The 12,343-nt window shown below is 38.1% G+C and overlaps 1 protein-coding gene across 1 annotated transcript in view; it reads right to left on the bottom strand.

The window, feature by feature from the left end:
- The window catches only part of hook2 (hook microtubule-tethering protein 2), a 40,099-nt gene extending 27,756 nt beyond the window's left edge, over window positions 1-12,343 (bottom strand). The window contains exons 1-3 of the mRNA XM_077618478.1: window positions 12,197-12,343; window positions 9,203-9,299; window positions 8,874-8,987 (exon numbers count right to left, since the gene is read on the bottom strand). The gene's annotated coding sequence lies outside the window, so the exon portion shown is untranslated. The remainder of the gene's footprint in view (window positions 1-8,873; window positions 8,988-9,202; window positions 9,300-12,196) is intronic.

Genomic DNA, 12,343 nt, shown 5'->3' on the forward strand with positions numbered 1-12,343 from the left:
GATTTGTACATGTATAAGAGTCTCATGACTGTTTGTATTATACGTGTTGCGTTGTTTATCTTTCTTTAAAGAAATGGTAAAAGTCACAGCTTCCCGAGTTCGTGGTTTTTGACACAGTTGAGCAAGAGCAATCGGTCATTGACGTGCGAAGTAAATCTGATGACACGACTTTTGGAAAGGCTGTTGAAATTCCGAAAACTGTAAATTCATCAAAATACTGCAGTAGTATTAAACTCGGTGAACGCCACAGAAAATGAAGATTGTAAGAATAAATTGAAATCATTAAAAATAATAATGATAATAATCTTAAAGACATGAACATTATAATTGGTAGGACTGTCAAGCTAATAAGCTGCTTAAGGGAGGGAAATATATGGAATATCCGTTAGTAGTTTTGCACAGATGTTCATGTGGCACAGGGGAAGTGTGACTTTGCTCATTACTAGCCAGGCAAGAAACAGCTTGTCTCGGATTTTGACATACGATTGTCGATATACTGCCACCATTTTTTAAGTATTAACATCACACCTCTAAATTGAAAATCTGGCTTGCTTCCGGCACCCTGTCACACTATAATGATGACATTTCTGGTCGTTAAAAGACAAGTACATGCATAGAGGTCTGTAAAAAAATTTTTTTTAAATAAATCCTCCCTCATTTTCACTTCCTCTATTGTAATGACTGCATAATGATTGATTTCTATCTAAGAGTCATCATTACAATTTACAGTGTTTTGATTTAATGACAAAATTCTAGTTTTTTTATTGCATTTTTATTGATTTTTATTGCCAATGTGTGTTTTATATTTCTTCAGTTCAGTTATTTACATAATTCAGTGTATCTTTTTGGGCAGCCATAACACCAAACTTATAATCCTGAGAAAAAAGATTAACATTAGTATGTTATACAAATAATAATATTGGTGGTCATCCACATGAGTGGATTTCTCTCACCGTCAATGGCAGAACATGAGTTAAGTTAAGGCTAGAAACAACACACCCTTCTATGTGTAGTCTGATAATGACTCATTCTATACACAAGGAGTATGTGATTTTGTTTTTCAAAGAACCATGTTTTGGTTTGTCATTTGCATGCTCAATTTCATTTAAGCAAACTCAGCCCAGTTTGTTCTTAAATTTACGACCTTATAACACAATGTAGCTAAGGGTTGACTAAATTCTCCATCTTTGTGTTTTCTAAATCTGTACTGAAAAAGTGGGGCAGTGAACAGGGAAATCAGATTATTGTCGCCTTCCTTTTAGAAGAAAACGGGAAATTCACAATGGCAGGAATGGGTTAGTTGCCAAAATAAAGGAAAAGGGTCTAGAAACCAATGTGACTGTTGTCTTGGAAGCAGTGTGGTGTTCCTGTCCTGAGGGAGAAGAATTCTTTAATATGTCACACAAATCCACTGCTGGACGTAATTTGATAAGATGATGTGAAGAATAGATGAAAACACTATTGCATTTTTGACATTCCAACCTAGTGTGTGATTCCACATGTTGGTTAATTTTTCTGGCGAGCTGAATATGATTGATTTCTCAACGTTTTCTTAATTTTCCTGTGTACGATGCAACTGTCTTCTGAAAATTTTGTGAGCCATATTGCAACAACTTAGAAGAAGTCAGATAGGTAGCTAAGATAGCTTATTATTTTTTCTATTTAAAGTAAAAATATGCTAATTTAAATGTCATTTTAAGTCTTTGATGCAATTGACAATGATAGACATCCATCGTGTGTCATGTTTCTGCTATGAATTTGAATGCCTTTGTCACTATTACATGTTCACTACATTGTTTATTTGCTGCCAACACAACCCAGTTTAAGGATTGGATGTCTGCTGTTGTCAATGGCAGTCAGAAATTTAATTGTTTTGAGATTCACCATTATTAAGCATTCTTTTGCCTCAGATTTAAATAAATATATTTTTGAAAAAGTCACTTTAGTTAGAAACTGCAGGTTTTAGTACAGTATATTTTTATGTGAATTGGACATGAAATGTCCTCCAATCCTGTAGTCAAAGTTACTTTATCTGTATCTATGTACAACCTTTTTTTGCAGGCAGAATGATAGCATTTGGCTTGACAACAAACCACACATTTAACCCCATTACTCATAATAATAGCCTAATAACAAACAACAAAAAGCTATAAGTATTACAGGAGCTACAGAAATAGCAGCATAGATGAATAAAAAGATAGAACAATCTTAAAAAGGGGCCTAAAATCGAGTAACTAAATAACAATGACCCGTAACAAGATGTCATTCATTCATTCATAATGCTTATCCTCACAAGTGTCGCTGGGTTGTTAGAGCCTATCCCCACTAACCATAGCCAAGCGGCACCCTGAACTGATTGCCATCCAATCATATTGTGCTATAAGGTTAAGTGATCCAAATTCACCTTCTGGAGAAAACGATTGAATCTGAATCGAGAAGACAGGTTAAGGATGGCAGAGAAAAGAATGAGGAATGAAAAATAAGAGAACTGGAGGGGTGTGTGAGGAGGTGGAGGAAGACAGTGTAAGGGAGGAGGGTGATTTGGTGAGGTTGCCAGGACTCCAAAGCTCATCTGTCATTCTGTGCGTCAGTCACCCTATTCCCATGCACACACGCTGCCACAGTACTTGCACAAATGTGGGTATAAACACACATGCGTAAGCACGCACAATACACAATTTTCTTTCAAACCAATGCTGGATGTTCCCTCGCTCTAATTAGATTCCACCAACACAACAGTCCATTTCCCCGCACATTTTTCTCCCATTTCTTACTTCATTCAAGCATACGCCATAATGTCGTGTTTCAGATTGGTTCCTTGGCAACAGCTGCTTCTTGTTTGTCTTTCTATAATACCAGAGAGCAAGGACAAGGTTAGGAGATAGCGAAATCAGCTCACTAATGATAATACAGTGGACTTCAAGTGAACTTCACATCGCTATGCGGGTAGAATGTTCATTGGTTGCTAGGCCCCTCCCAGGCCAAATGGATTAGACGTCTACTAGTGAAAAAAAAATCACATCAGAAGGAAGGAAAAAGCCACATGATCTGAAGTCTATCACCATAAATATCGCAGGGCACAATGAAACAAACAACCAACCATTGACACTCACACTCATACCCGTACCCGGAGGAAACCCACGCAGCCATTGGGAAAACATGCAAACTCCACCTAGGAAGGTTGGGACCCACCCGGGATTGAAACCTCGATCTCAGAAAAAAATAGATGAACACTCACTCCCATATTTTCCACTGTGCGGTCATTTCATTTTGTCTACATTTACTAACACCCAAATGTATAGCTGAAATTGTTATTGTCCTACACTTTAATTGTTGTCTTACAGAATATACATATTAAGCTTAAACAGAATATGTGTGGTAAAATGCCATAAGAGGCAAATTGCAGACAATTCTGGTAGAAAGTCAAGCCATACTGGAGACCAAAAGGGTGACAGGGCAGGCGTCAGGTGCGCAGACTCCCAAAGAGGGGAGGCAAACAGGAAGGATACAAACCACAATGGCTCGTCTGGCACAATAATGGTGAAACTAGAAAAAAAATGCCATGTTATGAAAGGAAGACAGGAGCCACGCGGTCAGGCACAGCACTGAATGGAATGCTTGACATTGTTTCCATTGAATTATTTTCCATTTTTCCATCAGCATAAGACATGAAAGACAAGGTCTGACATGCGGCAAACAGCCACGGTTAAAACAGAAGAAAAGGTCATGTTTGTTTTCCCCAAAGGGCACCACAGTTAAAGATGATTGTGTTGCTTTCTTACAATACCGCAGGGTTTTTACGGTAGCGTCTATTTGAATGTATTGCGCTTTGTCTCGCTGTGCATCTTGGGAGAAACATGAGTGGGCGTACTGTAAACACTAGGAATAGCAGTGGTGTCATAAATGCTGTGTTTAAAGCAATCAATAGCCACTCTGCTTTCCAAGGCTGTAAAAAGAGCATGGCGCGTCGGTACGCCGGCGCGATGGGAGCCCTGATGCGCGGGGTGAATGTGCGTGAGCGTGTGTGTGGGCTGCAGGGCCACCCTGTGATCGTCTCCTTGGCAGCTTTGGTGCTGAAGAGCTCTCTGGGTGCTGAAGAGGCCTCCCAGACTCACAGAACACACACACACACACACACACACATACAAGCTAAAGTCTTATGAGAGCTGACAGGCTCTTTTTCTTCTGTGCGCTCAGGTCAGAGTGGGATAGCCCTCATGCATCTCTGCATTTCACTGTTAGGCTACCACGAACACACAAACACGTACACGTTCACGTGCATGCATGCATATTCACACTCCAAGCCTGCCCACCCCCACCGCCGCCCCGAGTGTTTGATGTGGTCTTTGGAGAACCATCTTTAAAGAAATTCCTCTCCCGCTTTTGAAGTTGCACTGCACTTTTCTTCTGCTAGGTCTCCTCTTTTATCTTCTGACAGATTGAGAGTTGGGAACAAGATACGTATTTGCCCCACTTGAGCTATTTGCCATGTGTCGTACCTGGGAATATGAGAGGTTTATCACGTAGGGCCTATTGTTCCATGGAAGAGGGTGCAAAACACTCATCTCTTGCCAAAACCGAGGTTGCTGTTTCAAAGAAATGCCCTACAATAAAGTTTTGAATTCCAGGCATGAATTGTGCAGAACATAGATACTTCTGATAGGGTTATACCAATACAGGTATGTCTGATGTCATAGTTCGTTTACACAGTCATGCATTTGCAGTGCTATTGACAATTGTGTATGTTTCCCAAAGCAAAGCTCCTCACATAAATGCAATAATCTTTTTTTTTCAGTCCAATTTTTTGGTGTACCACTGAGTCCACATACATTGACCAATTCACAGCATTCCAAATTCCAAAACTTTCATTCTGGATTCATTCATTTCCAATGGGAAATTCAACTCATGCAAAAAACATGTCAATTTACTCCTATTCTTTCAACTTTGAAGTTACTCAACAGAAAGTGACCGGTTTGTTGGAGACAAAACCAAAAGAAAAGCATCTGTCAATGCCCTGCAATCAACAGGAAATACCATGAAACCAACAGGAAAGGAGGAAAAATGTATAAAAACGGAACCATGACATCCCTAAACCAACATGAAACAAACCTACATGCCCCAGAATTGACAGAAACTGAGCAAAAATCAATAGGTGGCCTTTAAATGGTCTAAATGTCTTAAATGGTCCAGAAATTGTATTTTCAACAACAACAACAAGAATTTATTTAATTTATTTAAGCATACTTAATAACCTACACAAAATGGTCATAATAAATAAATACTTTGACTAATTGTCTTTCACATGGTCATTTATACTCATTTTTACCAATCCTTTTAAAAATTGGCAAGTGTATACTGACTACAATGTAATAATTTTATGTAGGGAATCTGTGCACGCCCTTGAAGACAATACAAGAGAAAGACGTAACTATGGTATTAACTTTTGGTGAGATTTAGAAATACACAGTGCTCCACTGTAGAAAGTATGTACTGTAAAGTATATGAACTTTCAAATCATAGGATGTGATTAACATCCTTTCTCACCCTAAACATCCCAATGTGAAACCCAGTATCTGCAGCAGAGGAAGTCTCGTCTGCACGGAAGGACATAGTGGTTTGATATTTGTCTCAGTGAGCACAGCTGAAAGGGACGTGTTCACAAATCAACACAGATAGTGCAAAGATTCAATACAACTTCCCGCTCGCTGCCAGGAGCAAGCGATGCTTTGAAAAGTGTTTCATGAGCCACGAGGCACTCGTGAACCGGCTGAATGAAACGCGGTGAGCAATGTGAAAGAGTGGAGCGATCTAATTAGTTTTGATCCTGCAGATGATTTGCCTCGGGATGTCTCGCTCCCCTGTAATCCAGTTTGATTGATACACACATGCGGGCATATATATATAAAAGTGGTACGAAAGGAGCCAAGGCAGAAGAGGCACCTGCTGGTTCCACATGCTTTTGAACGGGCCTGTTTAAGTGGCTTCACTCACGCACGCATCTGTCTGGAGCGCGGCCCCTGCCGTGCTTGCTTGCATATGGTGCCTCTATTCAGAACGCTTCCAGTGTGGCTTGGGTTCATTAAAAGAAAGAATTTTAACGCAGGTGCATGCTGTAAAGTTCATATTAGGATAATAAAAGAGCAGAAAAGAGAAGGCCTATACATATGTGATCATATGGATATATTGTCTATATTGTATGTATTGATTAACAGGGAAAAAGAAGGATGACATATGTATTCATTTGCAGATATTTTCTGGATATATTTATACCTATTTCAGCATTTACCACAATCAAATGTTTTCTATAGGTGCATAACATACCCATACCCATGCCCACGCACACGCACACGTACACGCACACACCTACACACACACACATACATATATATATATATATATATATATATATATATATATATATATATATATATATATATATATATATATAGAGAGAGAGAGAGAGAGAGAGAGAGAGAGAGAGAGAGAGAGAGAGAGAGAGAAAAACCTTTATTGTATCAATTTTGTAAATAAAATTTTATTCATATATATATATATATATATATATATATATATATACACACATATATATATATATATATATATATATATATATATATATATATATATATATATATATATATACATACATATATATATATGAATAAAATTTTATTTAGAAAATTGATAAAATAAAGGTTTTTCTTTTTTTTTCCCTTGGTTATAATGAGTCTCTAGTCAGCAAGTGTGAGAGAGTATGTATTTAGTTGAAAAACCTTAACTATCACCCTAGGGTGTTTTTAAGGTGTGGTTTGATGAAGCAGAATGTACTTTTGTTTACAATAATGGCAGGGTGTGACACAACATCATTACTGACATGTGTTAAGGGTTCTCTATTGTGTTGGTAGGTGTGCACGCACGTGAATATCGGACACAAAAAGAAGAAAACTTTAACATGTGTTTTTCATTCCAATCAGCAAAAAGACACTTCTGCCTAAGGTCGCAATCAACACAATTTTGCTGCCAGTAAGTACAAAGATACCAAACTACTTAGTCAAGCCTTCACTTAAAAACATCCAAATGACTTTTCCACCTGCAAACATATGCTCATATCATCAAAATGCAACTTCAAAGGAGCTTTTAGTGGTTTGACAGTCTTCCATGGAAGTCCGGTAACTGCAAAGGCTGAGTTGTGTTTTGCTCTCAGATTATGATGCTGATGAAGCAAAGGGACTTTATAAAAGCTTCATTTCCAGCTAAAACACAAGTGTGGATTTCATGTTGTGCCAATGTTTAATGCCTGATGAATGGAAAAAAGTTTGACTAAGTGTAGTGCATTTTTTTTTTAATTCCTTTTAAAAATACAAATAAACATTTTAAATAAATAAAAAGAACAACTTCCGTTTTCTCTTTATTATTTAAGCTACTAAAGATATAAATAAATAAGAAAATCCCTAGTGTTTTTTTCATTTATTATTTTTTATTAAAAAGTTAAATACTACAAAATACATATAATATAATATTTACTATTAACTAAGATTAATTAAGAAAACACCAGGTCTTTTGTGGCTATGAATTATAAGTAGGAAATTTATTATTGGATTTTAGCAGGTATCCTAAACTAAGGTTCCAAAGCTTAGTGATAATTTTAAGATGTGATCGGCTTGTTTGTTTTTTTCAGATAAACAGTGTTAAGGCGGACAAAAGCACATTGAGAGAATCTGCAATAATGCATGTGTGCGTCTTTCAAGAGTGAGAGTGCTGGCGGCAGACCACCTACACACCCACCTGCTCTGCTTTTTAGAAGGCCCTCTTCAATCACAAGGCTGGGGTCATTATGGATGCGAGGCTCCATAGCTGCCGGTTATTGTTTAGCTATTTTTGTCCTTGTGCTTTACAGTAAAACAGCCAGCAAAATTCCCTATTTAACATGCACTACAAAGACTAATTTCTAACTTTCTTGACTTGAACTACAAAAACGCTACACAGAATATCATACACCTGCAAATAAAAGTCGCACTATATTGTTGGTGTTGTCTGGATAGGAAGATCTATTATTAATTTTACATAGTTTCTTACTAAAATGGTTGAACACTCTAAATTGCCCCTAGCTAGTGTGAGCGTGAAGGGTTGCCCGTCTCCTGTAATTTTCGGACTATAAAGCGCCAATAACAGGGCGTCCATTTCATTTAAACTGGGAGGAAAGGCTCTGAATACAAAACTCAGTGCCAATGAGTTAAACCCAGCAAGACTTTCAAATCCACCAATAGCAGTTTTGTTTTTTAATCTTATCCAAGGTGATCATATTCCTTTTCAAATTCAAAGCCATGCACTCGGCGAATGAAAGCCACTGTCGAGCATGTACTTTGTTTTTTACTGGCCTTTGTCTTTTATTTTATGAAAGCCCACTGATCGATCCAATTAGCTGTGAAGATTTAAGTAGCAATTTTCCCAGCTATTCCCTAGATGGAGTCGCACAGTCAAGTCTTCTATAAATAGTTCATCACTGGTGTTGTGGTTGGTTTATAAACAAACCATTTAGACGGGGATGAACTATTTTAACATAGTGGATCATCTCAGATGGTCGTTAGTGTACTTCATGAGAATAAAACTGCTAATAGTGCTGCCTTTAGTTTCTCTGCTTGCCTACATTCCACAAAATATACTTGCCTTGACATTCCAAGCGCAGTGTAAAAAAAACAACTGTCAACTGTTGTAAAAAATAAACACAAAAAAAGAAATACAATCTGTAAGTAAGTAAAGTTATGATATGTTTGTGCAAAATAAGAGCTAAGAGCATACATGAGCAAAGGTGTGTTTGCATTGGTAAATTGATGAGATGGGCCTTGTTTGTGGGGGTGTTGCATGATTTTTACCGGCAATGAATTGCTCCAGGGCCTTCGTGTCAAGGCTTGTTTAAGATGCAGCAGGTCCCTTGCATTGGCCAAGGACTTGGCTGAGGATCACGTCGAGGCTCCCCTGAGGCTCAACTGGAATTGCAGATGCCAAGAAAAATCAGAGATCTTGTGTTTTTTCATGACAAAATTGCTGATCTGCCACTATTTTTTTTTAACTAAAACCAGCAGAAATTTAGATTGAGTTCAACGCAAGAATCCAGCAAAGGACTTAGTCACTCTGCGGTCATCACCTCAAATATTCTACTTTTTTTAAGCTGATGATGACTTTGCTCTTTGCGAGATCTTACCCCATCATCAATCTTTCCTGGGGAGATTCCTCTGCTTGCTTCACGTATGGTAGCACATCCTCGTGTCTCACAAATGTGTTTTGGACTAGGACCAACACTGAAACAAGGAAGTGGAGCAGACAATGAGATCAAGCACACTACAGGCAATAAATAACAAAAAAATTACTTAGGAATGAAAGAATGTTCATTCAATCATTATGAATGGCGCTGAAAGAGTTCAACTAGTGTGTATTGTTGAGACTACAATCTGATTACTTTGACATCTGCAAGGGCTTACAAGGCAATACTTTAATTTACCGTTAATGAAAGCTGAAGCCAATGTTTGCCAATATGGCACATGAAAAAGCTACAAGAAACAACCAGCAGTTTAGGTTATGCAACTGAGCCAAACTATGACTGAATAACTGAGAGTAGCAACATCAAGCGTTCCTGGTACCTGGACAGGAATCAAACATGTGCAGGTTTTGGATATTGTATGACTCCAAGCACAATTTCCTCTGCCAGTAAAATACTCAGAGGACAAAATTTAAAATGTCATTCTATTTAAAGCCCAGGAAAAAAGTGTTCTCTCATGCCAAACACTATAAAAAGCCAATAACAAATGTCCACTTGTTGCATTGTTTATTATTCATTTTTTTAGCCTGCCCCATCAGTCAACTCACATATTTAAAGATATGTTTCATTTTCTGTGGCTTTTGATTTTGGCTGTTTTCTCATATTCAGATTTGGGTATTTATATTTTGATGCTTCTCTAATTGTTACTTATACCTTTAGCATAAATGAGAATCCATTTTGTAAACCATCACTATGCCTTTTACAGGATATATGTCATGGCTTTATGTTATTCTGGGAAAATCCCAGCATGGGATAAAAACATCATCTTAAAGCAAAATGTGACTGCGTATAATTGGATTACTCACAAATGCCAATTTTTAAAATCCCATCTCCAGACAATGCTTTTTGAATGGCCCTCTTAAAAAATATAGATATAATTCTGTTTTACTGTCATTAGCACATTCACTGCTACTCACAGAGGGATGGACATCAAATCGTTTTCAACAAGAATGGCTGACATTAAGTGTCACTGACATGTCTCCCAGTCAAAATGGATTGGACGTCTATCGCTGTCGAAGGCAGCCCATTATTATACTGCATCTCCAATGGCTGAACTATAATTCAGCTCAGTTGAAAACTAGACTAAAACCATGTCCTGATGATAATGTGATGGGAAATATCAGGGGATAATTAGGTCACCCTTAATTTCATTCCTTAAAATACTACAGCAGATTGCGTAGCCAAAAATAATCATATTGTGGCTATCACGTGGTATTTGGTCTAGTGTTAGTGCTTGCCAGACTCGGAGTCATCGGCGCATCTCAAATTGGGGACCTCGTGAACTTTCGCCTTCAGATTAATGCCACATGAAGAGCGAGTGAGGTTTTTGGTGGCTGACCTTTGATAAGACTCGATAGCCCGCAGTTTCGGGTGAATTCATCAACACGCAGAATCATGTGGTGTGATGATCTCAGTCATGATGGATGGCTCTATTAATAGAGCTGACAATAAAGTGGCCATATTCACAAATGGGACTTACCAACATAGTTCACGCTTGAGGGGCCCCATTATGTCTAAATGAAGGAGTCAGCCTTTCTGTCAAAAGGGCATTTCGCAAACAAACCTCATCAAGACTGAACGTGTCTTTCTCTTTCCCCTTGCCCACCCGCTCGCCCGTCCATAACCCGCTGCTCTTTTCTGCTGAGTGGGTGTTTGCTAGAGTTACGAAGGTCAGGGAGAGACCATGAAGTGAGGCGTGAGCTCGGAGCTTTGACCTCTAGCTGGCCTCGGTCATGCCTGCGCAGCTCTGACTCACACGGAGTCGACTCGATGAAGGGAACGGGCTCAGCGTGGCGAAGAAGCGGACGACAGGCTCGCCGCTACTCGGGTTTGACAAAAGACGAGTTGTGCAGAGGTGACGAGGCACAATGGGACAGTTTGAGTAGAGAAGGTGAGAAGAGGTCCATTGCCAGCATAAGCACGTCATTGTCAACGGCAGCTTTGTTAAAAACAGGATCCACGAGGGCAAAATAGTAACTTAGATTAGACAAGATGGGTAACATTCGGAGCAAAGTTGGTAAAAATGTGCTTTAACCCAGTCATAGGTTTGAATCCTTCTGAGATTTGGTTGCCCATGGCAAGGCACTCAATCCACCACCACTTGGATGGGTAGCTTTTCTATGCTGTACACACAAATACACATACTTTTAGTACTAGTACACATATATACAACACTAGTACAAGCAAGTAATAGTATTGTATATAATCTAGTACAAGTACACATAACAATAAAACAAGTAAAAGAGAGTACTAGTATTGTATATAATCTAGTACAAGTACACATAACGGTAAAACAAGTAAAAGCAAGTACATGTGTTTCTAGTACAAGTACACGTATATATAATACTAGTACAAGCAAGTGCATGTGTTTCTAGTAAAAGTACACATTGATAATAGTACAAGTAAAAGCAAGTACATTTGTGTCTAGTACAAGTACATATATGTATAATACTAGTACTACAAGCAAGTACATGTATTTCTAGTACAGCTACTTGTAGTACAAGTATGTGTACTTTTAGCACAGGTATGTGTGCTTCTAGTACAAGTACATATTACAAGTGCAGATTGTTGTAATAGAAGTACATGCAAATACTATAATCTAAAATGCTACAATCAACTTTTAAAATGGTAAAATCTTGGCTTAACATTGAGAAATGTGTGGGTCACTTCCTATTATATTTTGAGTCGTTTCTAAGTTACTTCCTCCTTATTTCAGTGGAATGTTTAAGCACTGAAAGCTCTCCCCTTTCAAATGGATTGGATGTCTAGCTCAATGGCAGCCAACGAGTTAATCAAGCAATTTTTATTACATGATTTTGTTGGAGGGTTATTTACAATGTCTGGCAAAATCATAGTACAAAGGTTGTATAATGTACTTACCTTTTATTTATCTATTTGGTATGTTTTTCTTAGGAGTAGAAGCTAGGCTTTAAGCTACTGACAATAGGAAAAACAAATTTTAACGATGAGAAATGCGGTTAATCATTTTCCTAAATGAATCTCTTCACCTCCTCCCTTTGTGTGGAT

Source organism: Stigmatopora argus, chromosome 14, assembly GCF_051989625.1.
Source record: "Stigmatopora argus isolate UIUO_Sarg chromosome 14, RoL_Sarg_1.0, whole genome shotgun sequence".
NCBI classification, from domain to species: Eukaryota; Metazoa; Chordata; class Actinopteri; order Syngnathiformes; family Syngnathidae; genus Stigmatopora; species Stigmatopora argus.